Source organism: Cheilinus undulatus, linkage group 8, assembly GCF_018320785.1.
Source record: "Cheilinus undulatus linkage group 8, ASM1832078v1, whole genome shotgun sequence".
In the NCBI taxonomy this organism is placed as follows: Eukaryota; Metazoa; Chordata; class Actinopteri; order Labriformes; family Labridae; genus Cheilinus; species Cheilinus undulatus.
Genome location: NC_054872.1, coordinates 21,401,643 through 21,424,519, shown reverse-complemented (window position 1 = coordinate 21,424,519; position 22,877 = coordinate 21,401,643).

Here is a 22,877-nt window from a genome sequence, read left to right as displayed (position 1 = left end):
TGGGCCCCATCCTCATTGAGGCCTTCTCTGTGGGCCCCCCTCTCATTTTAATTAAACAGCAGATGTACCACTCCTGCCCCGTCTGCCGTCCGCTTTTGTATTGATGTGTGAGTGCGTGTGTGTTTCTCTTGTTTTTATCCAGCGTGCCCTCACCATGTGCCTGTTAAAGGCCATACTTCAAACAGGACCTTTTGTGTCTATATGGACCATGAAAACAAAAATGACGACGACAAAGATTTAATCACATAGGTAAAAACTGAAAATTCCCCCATTACTGGTTGTGCCTGTTTATTTGTAAGCAAACAGAGAGGGGAACAGATTCACACATGCACAAACACAATGGTGTTGGAAAGCATGTTTTCCTTAAGATATTCAAAACATACACCTGCTTTATACTGACCTAGTATTCTGATGTTGTTCATTACAGAAATGAAATATTCTTATGGGAAATCTACAAGTACAAAAACATGAAAATTACTCTCTGCAGGATAAAATAAATGTGTGTGTATGTGTGTGTTTGAGAACAAGAGAGGGAGACGGACCAGTCTGTGTATAAATATAGACAGAGCAAGCGCTTCAGTAAGTCTAAGCGGTTGCCTCCTATTGCATCAGTTGACAGTCAACAGATGGAGTCAGCTAAAACAGACTAATAACTTTGGTGATAAATGTGTTAGAGACATGGACACACATGCATGAACACAAAAGAGACTTTTACTGGGAGCTAACTAAGAATTTTAAGGGAAATAACCATTCATCCCTTTAACATGTCATGTGTTGCCACTGATATCTGTGACTGTCTCTTTCTCTCCCCCAGGCATTTGAGATATTCTGTCAAGCACATAAAAGTATGAACATTTTGATTTCACAATAGTGCTAGACGATGCCGGACAAAAATATTCCACATCCTCTTGAGAACATAAAAACCCTCATCGTATCTGACCAGCACAGACATCATGCTCTTGACCAAAAATCTTTATTTGCTTTCTGCTTTCTTGGTTGTGTTTTCATGCATATCTTGTGCAGTATGGGTAGACTTTATTATTAGTATGTGCTTTTCGATTTTCATTTGGTTTTGTGTTTAATTCTTTTTATTAATTGATGCTGCAAAGGCAGACACATTTTAGCAGCGTTGGCATCCAGGACAATCAGAAGAAACAAGGGGACAGCAAATGTGCTAGAATAAAGTCTGTAGGTTGTTTGCAATAATGTGATCCTGAATGTCTGTTAGAGGTCATGATGTGGGTGGGGAGTCAAGAATGAATAGGAATGGAAGAAAGTTGGCACTTTAAAGCTCTAAATGGACCTGTACGCTTCAGTTATCAGAAAAATTTCACATACATTGAATAGCATCCCTACACTTTAAAAAACTGTGATTTTTTTCCCAAAGTTTAACTTATTTACCTGGCATGGAGATGATCAGTATCCCAATTTACTCAGTTCTGTTGACCGCCTAGTGTCATCAAACCCAGAAAGGGAGACAAGAGTCTAGAGGAGTCTTGTACTGAGCTAAGAGGTTTTCTGACCCCTTTAAAATATAAAATTTCCTCATTTTGTCACAAAAATGCTTTTAATTGAAACAATGATGTATTAACCGAATAAACCATGTTGGGTGAATGACTGAGTGATGATGTGCCTTTCACAAATAAGCCTGTGCTCACGGCAGCTCTTTAAAGTGAACCATGGTAGCCAGCCCACATTTGAGTGCCAGTTTTCTTTCCTCCATGCTTTGTGGTTATTTAATGCACATTTTAAAAGCCAAGCTGTTACCAAATGAAAAGGTATATGTTTGCTTAAAGGACTGTGGTTTATTTAAAAATTCTTTGGCTTACTGTCCTCAAAAGTTAACTTTTCCTCATCAGTGGCATCATTGTAGCTCTGTGACTCACTGACCTCCTGGTGATCCTTTGCAGGATGATATGTAATGTTGATATAGTGATGATTTACGATCAGGAGTCTGTACATTGTGTTGTATTTTGAAAAAACTACGAATATTCTATGCTTGTGACTTCCTGTTTGGAGCTTTCTCATTGACAGGAATTGACACGGTCTGGCAGCGGCCTAGATAGTGAAGTCCTCCACTACTGTGTGACATTATCTGCAAAGAACCCATTTCATTATGATCTATCTATCTATCTATCTATCTATCTATCTATCTATCTATCTATCTATCTATCTATCTATCTATCATCATCCAAACATACCATACTTATTGTATCCTGTTTTATTAGTTTTTAAATCTTATAATAAATTTGTTTGAGCAAGATGCAACCCTATTTCCTAATTCTTCGCTGAAATGTATGCTCCTGGCATTTTTAATGGAGCTGATTTTGTTGCCGTTGGTTGTTACTCTGCTTTTGTCACTTTTTGAAGTAAACATGACATATTTCAGTGCCTTAAGTGTTCCTAATAAACAAGGGACTATCTCCCTGTGACCCTGATGAAAACACTGATACACAAACACTCAGATGCTTTTAATGGAGCTATTTGGCCAACAAAATACGTTTTTTTAGTAAAGCTCAGGGTGTAACGACTCCCTCAAGCACATTAATTCAAGGACCTCTCTTTAGGCCTGTTTTTGTTCATCAAGTCTTGAAATGTGTCATTTATCTCTACAAATACACATAATGGTGAGCATTTTCCTTTGCTGTGTTGTGTCACAAACAGGATGAATGGGCTAAGTGGCTGCTGCCGTGTTATTTATGTGCATTAGTAGAAAAAGAAGAGACTCAAACCCTCTCCTGGTTGATGTAACAGAATGGTAATTGAATTGTTGTTTTGGTACACAAAGCCTTCTTCCAAATGTGCTGTATTATGCCTATAGCCTCTCCAAATCATTCCTCACAAACCCACATGCACACACAAACACAGACTTTTAGGCACAGGGCCCGTGTTGCTACCCTGAGATTTGGCAAGTTACTCCGCTCAGGATCTACGTTTGTGTTGCCAGGGCATTACAACATCTTCGATTCTCTCAGCCAACCAAATCACCGCTATGGATGATGCTCTGGCTGCTTGTTGCTCTGGATTTTCTTTAAAAATTAGAAACAAATAGGTATTTTTGTAAACAATGTGAAATCATGTAGTAAGGCTGAAGATTGCTGAAATGCTCTTTTCAATTCTTTTATGCTCTCAGATGTAAAGAAAATCAATGCTCAACAGAAATATGACTTATTTAAGTAATGTCTCTCTTTTTCTTGTCTTCTTTCTTTCAGTCAAATGCAGACATGCTCACTCTTTGGCCTCTCTGCTCCTCTCTGCTCTCTCTCCTGTGGATCTTTTGATGTCTCCCGTGCCTCAGATCAATAGGCTGACTTTCTTCCCTGTTGGATTGTACACAGATCTGTTGTCGAAACAGGGCCAGTGGCTGGTCTGCTGGGAACAAGCACTCACACACATGAACACACACTCCAGATGCTGGCTGGAAAGTACACTGTGATATATTGACAAGATAGGATTGTGTTGAATGAACCCTGACCTCCTGAAAACCAATATGACTGGCAGACTGACCTGCAGGGAAGTGATCTGATTGGCAGATTCTGTTTGAATGTTGATTTATCGACTTTCTTTCTTCAAGATCCCCCCCGTGTCTAATGTTATCAGAACAGTATACATCAAGTGCATGTGTATATGTGTTTCCGCTCAGGAAAAGTCAGATAATTAACCCAATGCATCTTTAATGCAAACTATAACATTTTTATTTCATAACATTATAAGCTCATCATAGATCTCAAAGTCCATGGTATTGCAATAGACTTTGCCAATAAAAAAAAAAATCAATTGAAAATGATGTGAAATAAAGAATCAGAGGGTTTGGCGGATGCAGGGAGAATGTTACCTGCCTGACTGCATTGTGCCAAGTGTGAAGTTTGGTAGAGGAGGGATAATGGTATGGGGCTGTTTTTCAGGGTTTGGGCTAGGCCCCTTATCTCTAGTGAAGGCCAGTCTTAATGCTTCTGCATATCTGGACAATGCTATGCTTCCAACCTTGTGGCAACAGTTTGGGGAAGACTCTTTTGTCCCAACATGATTGTGCCCAAGTGCACAAAGCAAGGACTATAAAGACATGAGTTCAGTGTGGAAGACCAGAGCCCTGACCTCGAGCACCTTTGGGATGAACTGGGACAGTGATTGCTGCTGTATCAGTGTTTATGCCACTCAGCTATCTGCAGTATGCAATCCTTCCATACCGCCAATTTTGCTGCATAGTTTTCAGTACCTCTAAACTGTCCTGGAGACAGGCTTTGTTTGATGTCATCCATCATGATCACATGAATGTTCACCACCAAAATTAGCCATGTGCTGTTTTACACAAACAACCCTTGCACTGAACAGGATGTAGGTTGCAATAAAATTACTTTGAGTTTATATTAAAGGATGCTGGACAACACATCTTCTAGGCAACACAACATATAATATTTGATTATTCAGTATTTACTTATTTGGTTATTTGCAAATTTTTCAGCCAGTCATTTTGGTTGCTTATATTCTTAATTTCCAGACATCCACCTGTGAAAGCAGCCAAAGACCAGTAAGTACAGACTAATGGAAACCTCAGGGTGAACAAAACAAGACAAGATTATATCCACAGAGAGGGAGAGTGTTAAGCCCTTTTTTCCCCATTTCATATGGGCTCTTTGAAGAATTTTTGTAACCGCTGGTTCCAACCAGAAAAACAGACTACCTAAGACCACATGGACTCGACAGATTTGGGTGCTTACTTAAGCATGTTAATCCTGCGACATTATTGTTATTTGCTTAATGGGCTCCACTGTAAAAAGATGCATTTTCTTTTCATCACTCATCATCACTTTTCAAACGTACAAACTTTTTTTGTTTTGTTAAATTTTCCAAGACAGTCTGGCTGCAGACCGTTCATCTCAGACGCCATATATCTCAGAATGGAAACTCAACCTGTCCTGCAAAACCTGATTATAAAATGTTCAACAGAGCTGATTAAACTGTCTGCCTACAGAAAAAAAGTTCATCCTTCATGAAGATTCTAACCCTGCAAGTGTAGCTTATGTAGCTCTATAAGCTACTAAGATAAAAAAAAAACCCAACATAGCTAACATTGCTAAAGCTAAGCTCACAAAGCAGCAATGTAAGCTACACTTTTACTTTAATCTATGTAGCTAAGTTAGCTTTAGCTATGTCTGCTAAAGCTCACATTGCTGAAGCTAACTTAGGCAGCTACGTAGCTAACATAGCTAATGTAGCTAGCATGGCAAGAGCTAAGTTCACAAAGCAGCTATGTAAGTTTCATGGGTAGTTTATCTAAGTAGCTATGTTAGCTTTAGCTACATTTGCCAGAGCTCACTTTGCTAAAGCTAACTTACCTACCCTGGCTTATGTTGTAACATTAATTATGTGGCTTGCATAGCTATGTTAGTTTTAGCTTAAGCAAAGTCACCATTCTTGTAAATACTTCTTAAACAGGTCTATACACAATTTAATCGAGGATTACACCGCTGACATTTTTCTTTACTTTATTCTTGTATTAATGTTGCTTAGTTTGTAATGTCTGCAATATGACATTGCTTATGAAGGAGAAGAAGCAGATTTATTATCATTGCACTGGTAAGACAACACAACAGAATCTTGTTGGCAGCAGTCAGTCAAGCAGCAGATAAAATAACAATAAACAACATAAAATATAAAAGAATAAATATTCTTAAAAATGTGTACAATTATAGTTAAAGCTTTAAAACATATCAGTAGTTAAAGGTAGAGGCTAAAAGGCAGAGTCGCGAAAAAGGCACAATCATGGTGCAATATTGTGACTCTGCTTTTACCATGATTGTGCCTTTTACTGTAGATTGAGGAGAGTTGCTCATTTTACTGAAAATTCATTTTATACAGAGTATTATGCACACCTTTGGTTTAAGATGAAAATTACAGGGGAAGATATAGAGAAAATTAATGAACATAGCTGTTACAATGAAAAGCTTTTATGTAAGACACTAAATTTTCTACTGAAGTCCAAACACATTTGACAAACTGACATGTGTTGCTGATGTCTTTAACACTTCTTAAACTAGAAGGAATTATACCACAACATGTGTGCTTATGCATCACGTCATTTTTCCACTCCTCTCTCTGCACAGTGAGAATCCTCATGAAATCCAGTTTATAGCAGGGTTTTTTTGTGCTGTTATCTTATTAGAGAGCAAGTGGCACGACCTCACTCACAGCATGGTACCTTTGATAATAATAATTACAATCCTAAAAGGATTTAGACAAGACGCTGCAAGAGGAAGGTATTTTAGATAACCTTATGTCTATCTAATCACACACAAACACACAAATATCCACATATAATCATTGAGCCAATTAGATTCACATATTATTATAGGAGTGGGTGGTGTTTATTGTTTAGGGTGAGTATTAATGCTTGTGTCTCATTAAGAGGAAATAGTGGGGGTTAATATATTGAGCCCTGTGTGTGAGTTAATTGTTCTCTGCAGAGAGAGCTGTTTAACCCATATTGTTCACATCTTACATAATTCTGATATAATTTATTAACCCATTTAGAGGCTTTTTAATGATTTTGAGGGTAAAACCTCTAATTTGGCTTTAGTGTTACTCTACACATGAAAAACAAAGATTGCAGAGGCTTTATTCACATATTGAAGCATTCATGGTGTACATTAAGTTTTAATGAATTATGTATAACATGAATAAAATGTCCACTAATTTCACAGAGAGTGTGATAGAAATACAAATTCACAATTGTTACCCTTGCAATTTCTCTAAAGACTCCTGTTTCTCAATATTATGTTCCAAATATAAATACTTTTCATATATGTAGTCATTACAGAAGCTCAAAACTGATCATTCTTCCTGCAGGCTGCTTGATGCCACACTCCAAGAATATTGCATATATAATGTACTTTTGGTTCACTTTACTGCTGCTCTGTGTTGAATCACGAACTGCTTTTGATATGAATGTTTGTGTATTGTTCAGTCAGAGGAATAAAAAGCTGCTTTTTGCAGGCACACTGTGATCTGAGAACTCGAGCATTTTGGTTTTTGGCACAGGGAGGTAGTCATTATTGCACTGCTGGCAGCCTGTCACACCTTGGACATGAATGCTTTTTGTGATTTTATGACACACATTGCGTTATGTGTCAAAACAGAGGCAATCATGACATAATATTGCATGAAAACGATGCAAGGGCACACTGAAAGGAAACAACCATTCTAAACAAATGTGTAAAAAAAACACAGTCATAAAATTAAAATCTATTAAATCAGAAGACTTTTGTAAATCACTGTTAATTCTTACCATGCTCTTATTTGAAAGGATGGAACCTCCTTACTCTAGGCTATTTTGAATGGAATTGTAAAGGTACTGCTCTTTTCTGTCTTTTTGTATTTAGTTTAAAAGCATTTCTTAAAAATCTTCTCCAGCAGGTGCTCATATAAGAGCAGCCATCTTAGAGCAGAAATGCTGAAGCCAAATGAACCTGCCAAAACATTTTTTCATTGTTTATCTTGTTTAATGTGCATCAGATGACTCTTAATCCAACTGCAAATGCTGGCCAGGCAGATGTTAGGTTCTTGGAATGGTATGAAGTTTCTGACTGTTTACACACTAAAAATCAGTATTCACAAGCACACTGGTGAGACCAGTCGAATTAGAAAACATCAAGGGAATGAAAGTGAGAGATAAGCCTCTCCATATTTGAAGATCCACTTGTTTATTTGAGAACTCCTGCACACCCGATCACACACTACACACAGTCTGCACAATTTACTACCAATTGGCAAACAGCATGGATGTATATGTCATACTGCTCTCTATAACAGAAATAATGGAGAGATTTTTCATATCTCTTTTTACTTTTTGTGTATTTATGTCTAACCTGAAACACCAAATAGACTGTTTCACATATTCATGGCATGGGATATATTTCACCCTATTAAAAAAAACCTGGAGAGCAATAGGGAAAATGTTTTGTCCATAAGAGCAACAAAACATGCAGTTCCTCTAGAGAGTTATTGGGGACTAACACAAGAAAGACTCGGGTCTAGCAAGCACTGTTAAAGCCTGCAATGAAGTAGTTTGGAGGGAATTTGTTTGATAATTGACCATAAAAACTGAAGGACTCATCATCCCAGGAGCCCCTGCAGCACTTCACACCAATGTGTGAAAAGGACACTTCTCTTTCCATCATTGGCGGACACAGTGGGAGTACCATAGGGATCCTTATGATGTGGCACGGGTAAATAAAAAACAAAGAATTGTGACCATCTCCTCTGGCTCATTCCATCACCATAGCAGCTGCCTTCCACTGTGTTGCTTCATGCTCCCAGCTTCACCTAAAAGTTTGGCACAGTCAATTATCGTCTGGTCACGTGCAAAAAGTTTTCTTCCACAGCCAGAAGGACAATACTAGCCCTGTTCTTGTCCTAAAGTTAATTCCTTGCTGCTACAGACTTTTCACTTGCTGGAAACGCACCCAAATCATGGAGGACACACTAGCAGACTCACCTCTGTTCACTCCTGGATCTAGTTGGACATCAGACTCTATTCACACACTGTTATCACAAGTACGAGGCTTTTGTTTTGGCAGAACTAGCTGAAGGAAGTGTTTCATGTGCGTTTGTGAAAAGTTGCATTTGTTGTTCTGTTTTCTTTGCTTATGTGTTGTTGATTGATTTTGCTGTGTCCATTTATGTCAGTACAGTGCCGTCACCTACACAAAAACTAGTTGACTCATAGAATCAAACTCCATTTGGCCACGGGGTTTCTGTGAAATGAAATTACCATACTGATTCTGTGGCTGCAAGTTAAAGTTTCTTTCTTTGCGATATGCGTCTCCATGTGTTATTTCCATTGTCTAAAAGACCCTTCCACCATATTGTTTTTCCTCTCTCTCTTTTTGCTCTGTAAATAGTTTGTTGTTGAAGTTTAGTCTTATAGAAGTTACTTATTGAAATGCCTTGCCTTGTTTAATAAATCCTGTTATAAATTTTATGAGTTGGCTGATTATTAAACATTCACACTGTGATAACTGCTGGTTGTGAGGGTCAGTGTTCAATTTTACACCTTCTGTATATCTAAATACCAATATTTTAAAAAATATCAATAATTAAAGTATTTTCTTTTGTATCTCTGCAACTTTTCTTTGCTAATTTTTGGTTGTTGTTCTTCATGGTGGTGCCCTGTTATTCATTAATCTTTATTTATGCATATAAATAATTACTAAATTAAACATTATTATTTTACAATTCTATGCAATTCTTTTAAAACAGTTCTGATAAAACTACTAATAGTTGCACCTACACTAATCTTTTTCCAATCTGTGCAATCCATCAGCATTAAAAGATTATGTCATTTTCAGTTCTACCACACACTGCATCTATTAAAGCTCCTGTGAAGAGTTTTAAGTTGGTTTTAAAACAGATTAAAATGAATACTGATTAATGTTTATAAGCTACAAAGGCAATAGACACCATCAGCAACTAGTTTAATTATGCCTTTATAGCTTGTTTTAAATCCTGAAACTTCTGCAGCAGGGGGTAGGTGTCTGGTGAAGCAAATAACATGCTGCTGACTTTTTTCAACTGTTTTAACAGCTTAGATATTTGACTATTAAAACATACTGATGCAGGTACAGGGAAAATCAGAACAGGATACGGGGTACAGCTTTGCCTACAGTGGGGATAAAAATTAACACAACCTAAAAGTTCCTCACAGAAGCTTTAAAGTAAACAAGGCAAAGGTATATTTTCTCGCCTTTGCTTCTTTTTCTGTCTGGTTTAACAATTACCCTTTTCACAAATAGCTTGGACCATCTCTTTGCTCCCTTCTTGGTGCATTTAAAGCTCTTTATTGGGTTAATATATGTGAGGAAATGTCAAATACTATCTGTTAGTTGTCTCAAATATGGAACCTTTACCTTAACCATAACCACCTTTCTGCCAATGTATGAAACCTTTTTCTGATCTTAAATGTCAAGAATTGACATTATGTAGCTGGAAGCAATCAATATGTGATGCAAGTCTGAATGCGAGCCTTTGAGTGACAAGCAGAAGTGCACTCTGGGAGCTACACTTTAGCTTTATATTGTCTTGAATCACTATGGAGGAGGCGATGGGGATTTGGTAGTGACTCTTTTCTCTGCATCTCTACTGATTTCTTTCCTTATTCCCCTTCTTTAAGAAAAGTGTTTCATGTTCTTTTTATCCTACTTTGTTTTTATCCATGGTAAAATGGACAAATTGATGTAATTCAGTGAGGCTCATATTCTTTTTAAACAGTGATATTCAGCACTTTTATACATATTTGGGAGTGAAATGTTTCCCTTCCATTCTGCACCATGTTTTTATTCTCTGCACACAATTCCCCCAAATACTGTGGGCATCATTATCCCTTTTTGTCTGAAAAAGCAGGGCTATTATCAGCGCTAAATGCCTCTAAAAAAAGAGAAAAGCTTTAAAAACATAGTTGCACTCGATCAGAGCAATAATAACCCAAGAGACAGAGCAGAGCAATTAGAAAGGAGGACCGGGGGAACTGGGCTCCATTTGACGAAGAGGATACAAATATGAGGATTTTAGGACCTTCCACAATCTCCCATCATAGCTGAATTAATCTACGCTCTCTGACCGTGTGCTGTCAAAACCATGAAAGGCATTTTGCTTGATTAAAGCCAGTAAACGAGAAAACATTACTTCAAAGTGTTTTGGATGTCAAATCTGCTGAAGACTTGAAAGCCTCTCGTGTAGCGATATTGTGTCCTGCTAATGCCAAGAACACTCATAGTATATGCTGCAACATAGAGGAAGGTGATCAAATTTGATCTCCTGCCTGAGGAACCTCAAAGCAGTTGTTTTTGCAAAATGATATTCATGAAAAGCAGAGAAAAACAGAGTTGCACTTGATCAGAGTAATGATGACCCTGCAGGCAGAGCAGAGCAATTAAAGGAGAGTCCAGGGGAGAGATGAGAACTATTAACAGCCACAGAGGAGCTCCTCTCTCCCCTTCTCACTCTCTAGTAAAGCTATACACTGATGAAAACATAGCTGGAAATACTGGAAAAGCACTAATTACAGAGGGGGGCTATGGGGGTGGGAAGGGGGGGAAAAAGAGATGAAGATCCCCTGTGCTTCAGACACATTTCCTGTCCAATTTAATATGTTGCATCAGTTATTTTTGATCTGCTTTTTCTTGCAGAAAATTGTACGTTTTTACATCAAGTCATGATTCCACAGGGCTGGCTGTTTGTACCCGGGCCAAGTCGTGAAAACTCAACTAAAACATGAAACTTGGCATTGATAGGACAGTGTAAGATGTTCTCAAAATGCCTCATTGTCTCTGAGATAATGACCACGGGTGCTGTGTCTTCTGTGAGCTAATGTCTAATTATTATTAATAATTGCAGTTCTTGCTGCAGAGAAAATACTAATTGATAATTTCATGTGCCATAAACTGATCTTTTCTAGCTTAAGTGAGGACAGAGGAGGCAGAGAAAGAGTCTGGTACCACAAGGGATGCAAGAGTCATTTCACAAAAGGGACTTTTTATTTGGCTCCGCTGGGACAAACTGTGGTGTAATTTCCCCTTTAGTCTGGTTTGTTTCAGCTGCTAAGACCACAAATATCTGCAATGCAACATCTGAAAATGGTCGTCTCTGTGCAAGGCTGTGTTTACTGTGACATGTTTATGGGGTACGGAAAAGACTTATTGGACTGTTGCATTCATTTCAAAGATCAATCAAAAACTGTTAGTCTTTTTGCTTTTTATAGAGGCCATCAGTCAGATTCTGGGAAGGTAAGGCAGGCAAGTTCATTTCTAAAGCACCATTCATGCACAGGGAACCTCATAATGCTTTACAGAGTTAGAACAGAGCATTTAGAACTTTAAGAGCATCAGAAAAGATGTGAAATATTAAAAAATCAAGATACAATAATATCCAAAATAAAGAAAAATATGTAAATTACATAAAGTAAAAAGTGAAAATAGAAGGATTTCATAGAATAGCATTTTGTACCTGTGCAAACTGAGTTAGTTGGTAGCAGCATTTTGGAGTTTGAAAAAAAATTTTGGTTTGAAACATTGATCTACTTAGATAAATCTTTATTTCACTTTAGGAATAGATAAAATAGAAGTTCAGCTTATTTTCCCTTTGACCTCTTATTGAAAAAAGTTGATGTCTTTAGGTACCCACCTTCGTGATTCAATGTCCAACTTAACAGCGTGTAAATATATTTCAACATCTGTTAAAACAAGTGAGTATTTCTTTAATCCAAAGGAACTGCCTATGGTTTCCTATTTAGTATAGTGATTATAATGTTCAGTTAAAACTAGGGATGCATGCAGTTAAACAGTTCGATTCATTTATCAAACTAGCTGGCGCAAGATTTACAAGTCAGTTAAACTAATTATCTATACTTATTTTAATCAATGGCTTAAAATCCTGGTCTATAATGCGCATTTCAGCTGTTATGAACCTCCTGCCACGAGAAGCTGTTGTAGCTACAGTGAATGACCACTGCCTTCCTATCAAAACATTCCCACAGCACTTCACCAGACGTAAGTATGAGAAACTTAGTAGTTAGCGTGTAGTAGGAACAGCTCAGTATGGCAGCTTTTTAAGTAGTAAATGGAAATAAAGTGGTATGTAGGCTGTCAAGGATTAAACTCAAGTATAACTACTCAACAGAAGTGAAAAAAGGCCACAAATCAAAGCATGAAATTTATCTGCAAAGAGGAACGAAGGCTAGCAGAGGTAGCTGCTAATGTTAGCTACGCTGTACAGAGTGTATCAGCCCGCTAATGCAGTGACCCTGTGATGAATTTGACTGTTTTCTAAGTATTTTCTTCTCTTTAGACTAGTCATATAAATGCAATTTAACTTGCCGTTTAGCTCAATGGGGGAATAGATGCATAAGAACGTCTCTAGTTAAACAGAACTTACAATACACGTACAAAAGATGTTCTTTATGTTTATTTAAATATTTATGACAATTTTTTATAAATGTATTTATACTTCTACTTCAGTCAGAAGAGACATGGGTAAAAGGAAACAACTGATGATTTTTACATATGTTTAGCAATGACTGAGGTCAAAATCAGGCTCCCATGGTCCTCAAAGTTACATATTACAGTTATACTGACATACTGAGCTGATGTCAATTAACAGCCTTTTTCAGAATGCTTTTCACTGGCACTCATGGATCTCACCGCACTTAAATGGACAAAAATATTTGGTAACACCTGTTAATTATTGAATTCAGGTGCTTCAACCAGACCACAGGTTTATTAAAACAAGCACCTAGCCATGCATTTGCAAACATTTGTGATACAAAATGGGTCGCTCTGAAGAGCTCAGTGACTTAAAGCGTGCTACTGTGATGGATGCCACCTTTGAAATAAACGTTTGGGTGACTGGGTCAGGAAAAATTTGGGAAACATTGTGAGGTGAAGGCCCAGTTTCTATTCTGTCATTGTAGATGACAAAGCTGACATTGGAAGTCCAACCCCATCTTGATTTTGACTGGCTGTCAAGGGAGAAGGGGCATTACTGAGTGTGTTGGTGTCCTGAATTAGACCTGTTTTCATCTGGGAGTGCTGTCAACACTGCAATAAAGAACAGGTGACTATGGGTGCATTTTTGACTGAGGATGTTGAGCGGTAATAATGCTGAACAGCACTGGATTTTGTCCTGAAGAACTCCTCACAGCTTTGAGGCAAGTTCCAAACTTTCTGACTTTGCCGGAGTATAAACTTCTTCCTGCCTCAACAGAGTTTGATGAAAGCTTTCAGGTAAAAAATGGCCATCCCTCTAATGTACAGAGGTCAAACTTTGCTTTCACAGGTCAGTGCAGTCAGTTCACAAAGCTTCAGAGACTTATATTAAATTGCCTGTGTAAGAAAGGTTACCTCAACAGGGTCAAGCATCAGCATTATTTAAAATGTCACTGATAGGGTGAGGACACATTCCTGGAGTGTCTGTGTGTCAGCGAATGTTGGCTCATGAGCCACCATGGCAGTGCTAGTGAAGAGTTATCATGGCCTGGCCTTAGAGTCACATTTAATTGGTGAATTCCCTCAAGTAAATAAAAAAGGTGACATTTTCACTCTGAGCCTGGACTGGAATGCTAAAAACCGATGGGCCGAGGTCCCCGAAATGTCAAGGAGGAATAATTTCCAGCACAGACTCTGCCAGCTTTTGTACCTTGGTCTGGCTCTGCTCTGGGAGACTCAGAAAGGTCATCTGCACATTTGACTCATTTTATGTCAACATTTGGCCCAGGATCAATGGCGGCTTTTCGTGATCAAAGATAAGTAGGTCAGCGCTACATTTTGTCCCGTGTTTGGCTCAGTTTACTTCTCTGCCTGATACAGTGATGCATTAAAGCTTGGATGTCAGATTTCTACCTCCTTCTTGCATCATCCATAGTTAGGTGTTTCTCTCTCACAAACACACAGACGGAGACTGAAAGCCCCCCTGGCACAGTAAACAACTTTAAGCACCCTGGAAAACAAACAGATAAAAGCACGCCTTTGACATGAAAACATGACAATTTCCCTCTAAGAGCCTTTCAGAAAAATAAAGCCCTGAGAGAGAGGGAGAAAGGCTTTGCTGACAAGAACAGACATCATTGACTAAATCCATGTTATTTATCATCTGGCATAGCTCTGTGGCCGGCTTTAGGCCAATACGCACTGAATTACCTGCTGCAACATCAAAACACTCTCATGTAACCATCCAGCCATTGTAGGCCTCAAAGCATCTTAGCAGAAGCAGCATATTCGCCCATTGGCTCGTAATGAAATGATTTCACAAAGTAATATAGTTCCCTCCCTCTCATTTTTCCCCCTTTTCTCTCAGGATTTAATGGCATACAAGATAATGCTCATCAAATCCAGACTGATCAGGTCTGATGCTTTCAATGACATAGACTTGTCAGCACTGTTTCTCTCTTAAAGGGACTTAAAATGCATAATAGGGTAGGAGCACCTCTCCCTCTTAACCCTTCCTTGTTTTAGGATTTATGACTAGATGTTTCAAATGCGCTCTCAACCTTTGATGTCAGCGTTGTGGAGGCTGATAATCTGTGTGAACGTCACTTTCATAACAGCACACTCAATCCCTTTAACAAATACAACAGTTATTTGTTTGCATCCAAGCTGGATAGTAAGCAGGTACCATGAGATGGTAAGACTCATCAACACACTTACAATAAAGTATAAGATAAAATGTTAATGGAAACAGGAGGGATAAAAAAAATTGAGAAAAAAACCCTGAAAATAGAGCCATCATCAAACTGAATCCTGGAATTTTCCCACAGCAGCAGGTTTCCATTTATATCCTGCACAAAACCAAGCACTGTAATACCACAGATAACATTTGTACAGGATTTTTAGGCAACAGCCAACCCCCCCCCCCCAAACAAACAGAGAAAAAAATGATTGAAAAACAAAACCAACTCCTGACAGAGTCAAACTCCATCAGTGCTGCAAGGCAATGCAAACAAACCAATTACAGCAGCCTCTGCAGCAGAGCCTGAAATTTAAGAGCAATAAACAATCAGGCAGATAGACAGCCCCCAAAATTACACACACACACTAGAGGTCTATTATCTCATCTCGCCGTTAACAAGCAAGTGCTTGATTAACAAACAAGGCGCTTAACAAGCTCTGATTGTTTAACGATGGGTTGCATTAGGGGGATGATTTTTTAGGTTGATGGTTTATTCCAAACTGAATGGGACGATCTGGATGCCATCAGTGGAGCACCAGGAAAATATGCAGTAATGGCACTTCTAACAGGTGCATTTTGATAACATTCTTGTTGTACTCCTTAAAATACTGTTTAAGCACCAAAATGTGATCAGAAAGTCACACATTTGGGTCAAATTTGGGCTTCCACATCTAAGAAGTGAGATCAAATTGGTCATAGATTCTTTGATTCACTGGCTGCTGATAAAAAACTAAATCATTGCTGAAATGCATAAAACCACAGTTCCTTGAGTGTCCACTTGAGGCTGGCTGCAAAATCCCTTGAAGACCTTTTACACCCTTTTTAAATAGCCCTTACACTAGCAAGGACAACACCACAGTAGGATGCGATTAAAGGTTTAATCGAGATTGATAAGAATGTGCAGCGAGACTGTTGTAGTGATGAAGATGAGGGATGTGGGTAAGTAGTTTAGTCTGGGAGATGCATGAAGGCTCGACAGAAGGAGCCTCAGGATGGGGGTTCTGTCTCAGGCGTCATTCTGCCCGATCTGATCTCAACCCAGACTGTGACTAGAATTAGACGAGTCTTGCTCCAGAACTTAAGTTAAAATATATATTAACTACATTTTTGGCAGCAGAAATAAACCCCCTATAATACAAAAGCCCGTGGGTCTGACTGGCTCATAGCCTCGTCGTTACGCACTATGTGGATACATTTTTTCTAACTCATCTATTTTGATAATATTAAGGCTTAGAGTTCTGTTAGTATACAGAAATACAGTACGCTTAAATGCAGTACAAAGCACTAAATCACAGTTGGTTAGGATTGTTTCAAATCACGCACTGCTGTTTTGCATTAACAGGAAGTGACAACAGTGTAACCACTGCTGTTTTCTGTTCTACATCTTTTTGATAGGAGAAGCTTAACAGATGTTAGCTGATTATAATTGGAATTTGAAGGTTATTTTAACTCACTTTTGAATTCCTGTCACTTGTATTTTATGTTGAAAATTTTCAGTTAAATAAATCAAACTTTGCCTTCATTGCCTTATTCTTTATTGAAATGGGCTGCCATTACTAATAACATGTTGGCTTATTTGCTAACATTAGCTAGTGTGCTAGCATGCTAACAGCACAACATCCACTACATCACCAATATGGCGTTTGTTGAGTGTGCAAAGTGTCCAACATTCCGCATTTGATTCTTGGACATTTTATAGTTTATACACCAGAGGTGTATGAGTTTGAATGCATTTATGCACTAATGTACTCAAAGTACTTAGCATCTAGTACAGAAGTATGTGATCTGGGACACACTCTTTAGATCTCTGCATTTTAGAGGCATGGCTTACCTGCTGCTGGATGGGCAAGTGTGTTATAGCTGTTGGACAGAATGTTGAAGGTCCCACCTCAGATCTACTTTTGTCTGTTATTTGCGATCCAAGGATGCACCAACTGTGGAAATACTTTGATTGACTAGAGAGGAAAAGATGTGCTCTGCAATGCGATTTGCCGGCGCGGTAGCTGTATGTGGGAATTGGAGGTTAAGGTCGGCTTTCTTCGCCTGTGATAAAATTACATTATATTCAGCAATCGTGCATGTTTGGGAGTTGAGAGATGAACGTTTGGCATAGAGCTGCTGTATGTGTTGTCCCACACCTGCTGTATAGGTTTGAATGAGAGTTAGGGTGCAGCTGTTATTTTCCATGCGTTATAAGTACATGCAGTTGCAATAGACCTGCATGTTGACTCATGCATACTATAATATTATTGACAATTCTAGCACCTGTGTGTTGCAAAAGCCTGTTTACATTTTCGGTTTGAAGTGCTGTCATCATTCTGTTGTTTCCTGTGCAGCTTTATTGCTTTGCATGTAACGGACATTGGTCCTTCTCATGAAGCTTATTGCTGGCATGATAAAAGATTTTTTTCTTTCTTTCTTTATTTGTTAAGTGTTCAGCAAATTGTACATTATTAACTTTCAATAGGTCCAGATTGAATGAGCGAGAGAGCGAGAGAACCTATTATGCCATCAATGCACAAAAATCCAGTCTTTGGAATTTATCAGGCAGAAATTTAAGTCTTTGTAAATGTTATAACTTATCATTTATTTAAATGTTGAGTAAAATGGATTCTCAATAGCTTATATTTGACAGACAATTTACAGTGAAGGCTCTAAAAGATGTGGCTCTGATAAGTTTAGTTTATAATAAAGATAGTAATGATGATCCTCATGGCTGACCAGTGGATCCATGTGCAGTTAGCACATGTTAGAGTGCTTTTATATGAGACAGCATCAGTTCTTTAAAAATGATGTTTTTATGACACATCTGACTGATTGGCCTCGGCATGAGTTTTATCAAACAAGATCCACCTCTTTTAACCTGAGGCAGCAACTGTCTGAAGAGCTCAGGCTACTACCGAAGCTGCACATGCCTGCTACCTCATTTTGTCTTGTTGCTTTTATTGGCTTGTGATGAATGTGACAGACAGACAGAATGTTCATCCAATCACCTTCTGAGAATTTTTTGAAAAGTCCGGCCCTTCCCAAGCACTCTGTATGGGAGGTTCCCCAGATGAATGTGAATACATCCCATGCAATGGATATATGAAACAGTCTATCTGGCTTGTCAGGTTACAGAATAACAAAACCGCAGACTATGCAAAAGAGGTTAAACTTTCAGTTTATTATTTGAACTCTGATGCTTTGGTTTTTGTGGAAATATTCAGTCTAAAAGAACACAGTGTGGCTCAGTCTTGTCTCAGTTTTGGATGGCTTTTGTCTTTGTTCCTCCTTTCAGTGCACTGGTTAGAGAGCAGTATACATTTTAATGTGGTGTAAAATAGCACACACATGCACACACTTACACCCTCTGATCATCACAACGGGTGCTCTCTCCACAAAACAAAGTGCAGCGACTGACATAAATTGAATGTAAAGACAGCAGTCATCCGAGAAGCCTGTGCTAAAGTGAAGCCTGTGAAGCTCCTCTCTGTTCTTCTCTCCTTTTGTTCTGCTGTTTACCATCAAACACACCAGTGGACATATAGGAGAGCACAGAAATAAGACCGAAAGAGATGCCTTCAGGCGTTTCACCCACTCTCATCTCCTCTGTGATTGTCAATCATTTTAAGACAAATGCTCTATGTGATGATTTAAAGAGCTCTGAGAACCTGGACACGACCCAGGCATTTGTTGAGGCATTTCACTCTCACATTATGATAATTAAGTGTAAGATTTCAAATAGAGGAGCAAGTCTTAATGGTGCTTTGAGTTTAGAGGTCTCAATTACAGCACCTCTTGATGCAGAGAAATGGATTTTACATTTAAAAAGTGGAGGAATAATGTTGCTTGATTGTTTGTGCAAGTCACCAGTTCATAAGACAATAAGTCAAATGTTTGCTGAATGTTCCCAAAATGTTCTGTCCTTAAAAATCTAGTCAGTCATATGTAGCTTGCTCTAAAGCTGTACAAAGACAATGGAAAGATTTACATTTTCTATCTTTCCAACATATTTCCGACAGTAACTGTGTTCATCTTAGGCAATTAACAGTCCCCTACAAACTTATCATTTAATATCCGTCTACAAGGACAAGAAATCTTGCTTAGATTAAACAGATATTTGTTGAATTTTGTTGATTATAACATGTCACGCAGAAGCATCAGTAGTAGAGAAAAAATGTGACATATTGTTGGGTGTAAGAGTTCTGCCTTACTGCTCTGCTGGTACAAATTCATCACGTTTGTGACAACTGGAGGATGATGTTTTTAATTGCTACAACCTTCGGTGGCACCGAGCCTGGCCTTCAGGGACCAGGCAGAGTATGTCCGTGTGTATGTGAGGGTAGATATTGTATGCGCGCATGCATGTATGTGTTTGCATGCACAGCGGCTCTGCTGTAATCAGGATAATTGCAGAGGAGGTGTCTGTATGTAATGTGAGTCTCCAACCTCAGAAAAGACATGTAACAATGTTAAATTAATACCTGCAGATGGATCTCATCCCATAACATGAATCTGTGATGAAACCACATAGTGTCCTGCTCACACCTAACATACCCTTGAACCACACTGAGTACTGTATGTCCATAACCTCAAAGAACAATATGCACAGTCATTCATGTCTGATTTTTAGTGTTTTTGTCATTTGTTTTATTATTTTATGAGTGCACTAAAAGAAATAAATAGAAGAACAATATGCATTAGAGAGATTATACCTGCCATATTCATGGTTCTTCCCTCTTTAATGCACAGCTTTCCCCTCCACACACATTAGGGCCCCTTACTAATGAAACCCACCTCTGTCTCCCTCTCACGCACACACAAACGCACAAACACGTGTGCTGGCCCCCTTCACTAATGAAGCCAACCTAAAACACATTTGCATCTCTCTAAATTAGCTTGATTATTTCAGGGTAATTAGCATAAGCGTATGGAAATTAAATTGGCTACAGTGGCGTGGTGGCTTCAAGGTGTTTTTGCATGTGATGTGTGGGTAATGGGTTAAACTAGATTATTTCTGACAAGCTTTCTGTTTGTCCTGTGCTGGAACGCTGGGGTGTATTTGAAATTTTAAAAAATGTTAAAGTTCCTGTGAGGAGTGTTAAAGCCTGTTATCAAACAACCGGGGTACACACTACAACATGACTGTGCTAATTTTGGGCCAGATTCATAGAAGGGTCTGGCTGAAGACCTCAGATCTCAGACTCACCCTCTAGCAGACCACTACTGTGAGACCCTGCCTCTGTCAGAATGTAAGTGACATGATTTTTAACATATTTCTCATTTTAGATTTTTTTTTTTAACCATCCATTTTCTTTTACTTATCCAGGCCGAGTCGTGTTGGCAGCAGGCCAAGCAAGTCCATCCAGACATTTTCCAGCTCTTCCTGGGGGATTCTGTGGTATTCCCAGGCTACATGAGATATATAATCCCTCCAGCGAGTTCTGGGTCTACCCCGGGGTGTCCTTCTACTTGGATGTGCCTGGAAGACCTCCATAGGGAGGCGACAAGGAGGCATCCTGATCAGATGCCTGAACCACCTCAAAGGGATCCTTTCAAGGCAAAGGAGCAGCAGCTCTACTTTGAGCTTCCTCCAGATCTTGAGGGAGGGAGTTTTTTTCTATTCTACTTTATTCATAGACAAAATCTAGCAGTGACTTTCATGAAATAACCACATTGCAAACACTAAAGATTCAGCAACATTTCATAAAATAAAACAGAAAAAAGGTCAAAGGTAAAATCCTGGATTAAAAGGATTGAATTTTGTATACACCTGTTTTACAAGTAGTTATGTGAATGATGTAGCTAACATAGCTACATTGCATTGCTATGTCAACTTAGTTTAAGCTAACAAAGACAAAGCAGGCCATTGTTTAACTACTAAAAGTAGTCTAGCTGTAGCAAATGTGGCAAAAGCTAAAGTAGCTTTGTTAGCATTAGCCATGGCTATATGAACTGTATTAGGGTGTTTTCATGGAGGACACCTTTTATCACATTTATCCTGACTGTTTACCTGGATTCATTTAATGTTTTGTTATAACATTTTGCTGGTCAAGTTTTTGACTTTTAACTTTTGGTGTTCTAACCCTTACCTTGAACCTAAACCTAATCAGAAGTTTAATCCAACTTTATCTTGAAAGTTTCAGTATGTATTTCTGTTCTGACAGAGGTGGCGCATGTCACTGTACTGGTCTGCAAGCGAGCATCTGAGAGCTGGGTCTGCAGCCAGACTGTCTTGCAGATTCCCCACTTTTCATCGGAGTTGTTGTGACTGAAGGTCTATTTTTAGCTAGCTTAAGTCTAGTCTTCCTCATGAAAAAGGATGGTTGACAAACATTTTTAGTCATAGCTTTAATCATTGAAATTAATCCTGCTCTAAAACCGTGTTAGACTGTTGAAGAGTTCATGTTTTGAGAGTGGAGACTCCAGATGTTGGGGAGGGGGTCCTGTTAAGATTGGCACACACTGAAAGATTTTTAAAATCTTAACTGAAAATGAATAAATGAAAATGAATGTGAAAATATAAGAAACCCAACACATCATGACAAATACTGACATATTTAATTGTTTTTTGTTTTACTGTGTGGTGTGCAACAAAATGAAGGACAGCACACACCACACACACGAACAGATTATTCACCAACAACCACAACCCACAAACAAGCCACTGTCAAAACCCCAAATCTCTCTAGGTCAAACATGACTTTAAAGCACTGGTGCTCAACGTTTTTCCACCAAGAACCGCATTGTCTAACTTTTGCGAGAGTCACTATCCAGAACTGAGGATGTAAGGCAGATCCATAGATCAATTGATCAATAGTTGAAAATGAAATGAAACAATGAGTTGATGGTTTATTATGTGGTTAAATGAAATGCAATAGGCTACATAAAAATGTCTGTAGACGAAAGAATATGTAGCTGATAATAAGCATACTTTTTTATACATGTACTGTTAGTTCCACCTGGCCTAAAGACTAGTTAAAATATTACAATATGCTGAGTTTGAGCTAAGATGCTTTTCAAAGAGCTAATAAATTGTAGTTGGCTATTTTTTAATCTCATATTTGGACATTTACTGTAGTTCTGTAACTCTGTTAACTTGAAAGAGATGCTTTCTATGTTTTTCAACTAATTATTATTGCTTTTAGCTGGGGGGGGGCCTTGTATTGGTCTCTGCCCTGGTCCTCAGAAATGATAAAACTGGCCCTGCCTCACACCTGTAGCTCTCTCAGACACATCGTTCTGCCCTGCCTCAATTTGGAGCTTTGAGTTTATGTTTTTGCTGTTTTGACAGTATTTATTATCTGTAGTACATTAAAGGTCAAAGAAATCGTCTACATTTGGACAAGAGCCACTAGATTTTACGTTTGTTATGCTTGTTGATGATGATGTATATGGCAATAATCATCATAAAATACGAGTGTGGGAGAGCATCAGCAGGAAGTGACTGAAAAAAACTGTTAAAATGAGGGCATAAGAAGCTTCAGTTTGAACACAAGGCAGCACCCTTCCATAAATGAACAAACTGAAGAGACGCACCACGGATAGAAAGTAAAGTTTAATTTAAAATCAGTAAGGAAATAAGGGGGCAGGGTGTTGGCAAACCACAAGAGTATCAACTTTTTGTTTCAAAAAGTATTTCGTGGCATTTAATTTTCATTAAAGTGCAAGCTATAGTC